At 32.3% G+C, this 3,805-nt stretch overlaps 1 long non-coding RNA gene across 1 annotated transcript; it reads left to right on the top strand.

The window, feature by feature from the left end:
* The first annotated feature begins 638 nt into the window (after positions 1–638).
* Positions 639–3,222, top strand: LOC136063552 (uncharacterized). The gene is made up of 2 exons (XR_010625172.1): positions 639–745; positions 2,982–3,222. It is a non-coding gene; the product is annotated as an uncharacterized LOC136063552 (long non-coding RNA).
* Positions 3,223–3,805: the final 583 nt, after the last annotated feature.

Here is a 3,805-nt window from a genome sequence, read left to right as displayed (position 1 = left end):
CAAGAACCGTAATTTAGTACTGAACTCCTAAAATGATCCTACATCACAATTGGCATCAGACCCTAGCAAGGCTTTTGTCCTGCGTCAGGTAGTTCTCCATTGATTTTGATAGGGCCTCACCCATTTTTACCTATGTTGACGGAATTCTGTAACAGTTTAAGATATTCTACAAGTTAAGGACTCTTATACATCAGACCCTAACAAAGTTAGAATATGATTAAATGCTTTTTTTCCCTTGCAAAAGATGAATGTTGCTTTCTTGCTCATGTTTGAACTGCTATCTACAATTCAAATGCAAGTTCAAAAATATCGATTTTATTCTATTAATTCAAACCCAATTGGAAAATGTTGATCATTATATGGTTTATAGATTTACTAGTAGACTAATATGTGTAAATGGGTGAGGCCCCATTAAGATTGATAGGAGGCCATCCCATCATAGTTTATCCCTTTATAGGCACACACACAAAGGATTTTCAAGAATTATTTTAGTATAACTTATAAATGATCAGAATCTCCAACACATGACCTCGTAGTGTAATTTGATGATTCATTTTGTTTGGACTTGTATTTAACTATTACCGATTCACATTTTCTTTTTTTTTTTCTTTTTCTTTTTTTTTGTGCAAGGTTTTTAATTGGTTTCTTTTGTGGTAGCATTCCCTGGTAAATTGAAACATTTATTCTACTCTGTGCACGAGTTGATTACAAAGAAAAACCTGGATATATTGCATGCACAATAGCTGTAAGTATTTTTGTTGTGCAGTATCTCTTTTTTCTCTTGCATGAGGTTGTTTTCTATTTATATTATTTTCTTTCTTTATGATTCCACGTATTGATATGGACTTTAGCAAATAATTTTGCTAGTGTTCATTACATATCTTTTGAGACTGACCCTATTGTCTTGAAATGAGCAATCTACACATATTTTCTAAACTTGTGATTAGTGCTATGGCACAACAGGAGACAGAGTAGCTGCTGGATCTGGTTCATAATTTAATCGCATGCTAGGAAGTAGGGCATCAGCTTCACTACTCTTTCAAGTGGGCCTATTGAATTGGAGAGTTGGGGTTTTGAATAAAAGCTTAATGTCCAACATTATTTAGAAGGAGTGGATCCTGTATATTTATAGCTGGGGTATGATGCACGTAAGTCAGCATTAATACTGTGCTAGAAATGTTTATGGTTTGGAATTAATATAGAAAAAGAGAGTGATCTCGGTTTTTAGGTCCCTCTAGTGGTGGAGCTGGTTACTTCTTAAATAATTTAATTAATAATTACTTAATAATTCAAATAAATATAATAAATTTTAAATAACTAATAATAGTTACTGAAAAATATCCAAAAATATTCATTTATGTTTTTACTCTTTAAAACATGTATACAAATTTTTTTTTTTTTTTTTTGAAATTATAAAGTTGTAAGTTTTTAATATTATGAATTTTACCTCAAAACTCATCGTTTTCTAAAATTATATGAAGGAATATAAAGATAATTTTAAATGGGTGAGAATGTGCAAAAATCTTCACATTTTATCTATACATTTATTTTTTATTTACCCTAAGGGGTAGCACAATTGGTTTAGAATCATGCCTCATAAAGTGGAGGCCACTAGTTCGAATCTCCCCTTCCCCTTGGGAAAAACTTACTTATAAAGAAAGTATTTTCTCTTTTTTCTGAAATGCTTCTTCATTTTCAACTTAGAAGAGATATTTATAAAGACTTATTGTCAATGTAAATTTTCAGTGGGAGACTTTTGCACCTCAAGAATGAAAGACAAAGGGGTAGAGTGGCTCATTTATAAGTAAAGACAATTTTAAAGTCATTTTATTATTCAATGTGGGACTTGTTGTTTTATGAGAAAGACTTGTATTGAAAGTCTCACGTTGCAAAAATTGAAAGAGGATGTTATACTTCCTCATCTAAAAATACCACACCCCAAATTCAAAACATTAAATGTATAGACTAGCTTTTGTGTTGGCCTAACATTCTTTAGTTGATTATAAAAAAAACATTTTTTAGTTCAATGTAGAGTTTATTACTTGGTCCACTTTAATTAAAGAACCCATGCATGTAAGCCTTTTCTTTTTTGGTGGGGGTGGAGGTTGATAAGTCACAGTATTTATTAAGTTAAAAAAAATATATATATATATATTATGTCAAAGTTTGTCAAAACCAATTCAGGTTCTTGGACCAATTTGAGCGGTTTGTGAATTTAGGCCAAACTGGTATAGGTCCGGTTTTAAGATTATGAGGATAGGTGCCTTTGAAGGTATGATTTATGACATATGGCCTATGGTTTTGGAGGCTTCCAAAGTATGTTGTATTACTTGAAAAACTTTTGGTTTTACGAGGTGCATGATCTGTCTGATTTATAGTAATTTTTTCAAGATATTTTGTGTTCATTGTTGTTAACATAAAGTCTTTTTCATCATGAATAAAACTCATTACTTATAAAAAAAAAAAATCAGATGGTGATGTGCATTTCATTTGTGTGCTACCGCATGATAATCTATAAATACATTTGCTAAACATCTAAATACATAGTTTGGTGCATTTAGATGTGAGGTACAATCTTGCTAATGATATATGTTGCTAGTTGCTAGTTGCTGGCATAATGCTGTTTGCAAATGCTACGTGTACAAAATTACTACATTTTGGTTATTAGCTGACATATTCATTGAGTTCTAGTGCCACGCGTATCCCAACTAACCTCCTCTTTGAATTTGGGATACAGAACGTGCAAGTAGTCTGTACAACAGTACAAGTTAATATAGACATGTTATTTATTAAATACTAGAGCTGATTTTACTCTTGGTTTCTACGCTGGTTTGTGTTAGGAATTTCTAATTTTGACAATTGGCCTTCCTTCTTGCTTCTTTGTAAAACTTAGTCTATTTTTTATCTGCTTATTTGCTGGCTCAGAAATGATGATATATGCTTTGCCTGTACTCACACAATTTTTATTTTTACATACGTAGTCCACACTGGCTGTGATTGCTGTTATGCTTGGTGTAACAAGGAGAGCTCATGGTCATGACTGCATTAAGGTTTTTGGATCAATTGCAAAATCTGATGTATATATGCTTTTATCAAAAGAACAAATTGGTTGGTTATTATAATTTTCCTTGGAGGCTGTTCTAACCTGTATTTGTGCATATTTATTGTTGGCATTCTTCTGAATTGGTAGCAAATTCCTAATAGATTTCCAAATGTTGACAATATCAAGGCAATGAAAGGAAATGCTGTATTTTTATAACTCAACTTAAATGTTATTCTGATTCCGTTAATATATAAATTCAATTGGCTATGTGCATGTCCTAAACTATTGCGTATGTTGTTTGGAGAGATTTTAGGGAGGATGGAAAATTGGGGAGAGAAAAGTGGAGAGAACTTTTTAATGGGTGTTTGGTTGGAAGGGGGAGTGGAAAAAAAATATGATGGGGCCCAGGTGTTTTTTCTCCGGGTCTACCAAAATGTTTTCTTTCCAAAATAGAGAGAACACTTAAAAGAGAAAACTCAGTCTATTAAAAAGACTGGAATGCCCATGTGCAAGGTTAGGCTGATTCTTTTTCCATTTACACATCTAAATGTTCAATGATGATTATTACAATAATTATATCAAATCATCTATAATAACTATATAAAAAAATAACTAATAATTCAGATGGCTTAATCAGGAGAATGGCTGCATCGGTACTGGGTGACTGGGTTGCTCACCCAAGATGGTGGACTGATCTTTTATGACATTTTCCACTACCCAAAGCTTCCACGGCTTCATACTATGCAAACATGCATTATATAT

Source organism: Quercus suber, unplaced genomic scaffold (genome assembly GCF_002906115.3).
Source record: "Quercus suber isolate HL8 unplaced genomic scaffold, Cork oak 2.0 scaffold_541, whole genome shotgun sequence".
NCBI classification, from domain to species: Eukaryota; Viridiplantae; Streptophyta; class Magnoliopsida; order Fagales; family Fagaceae; genus Quercus; species Quercus suber.
The sequence above is the reverse complement of the archived record's forward strand: the minus strand, read 5'-3'. Positions and strand labels throughout refer to the sequence as shown.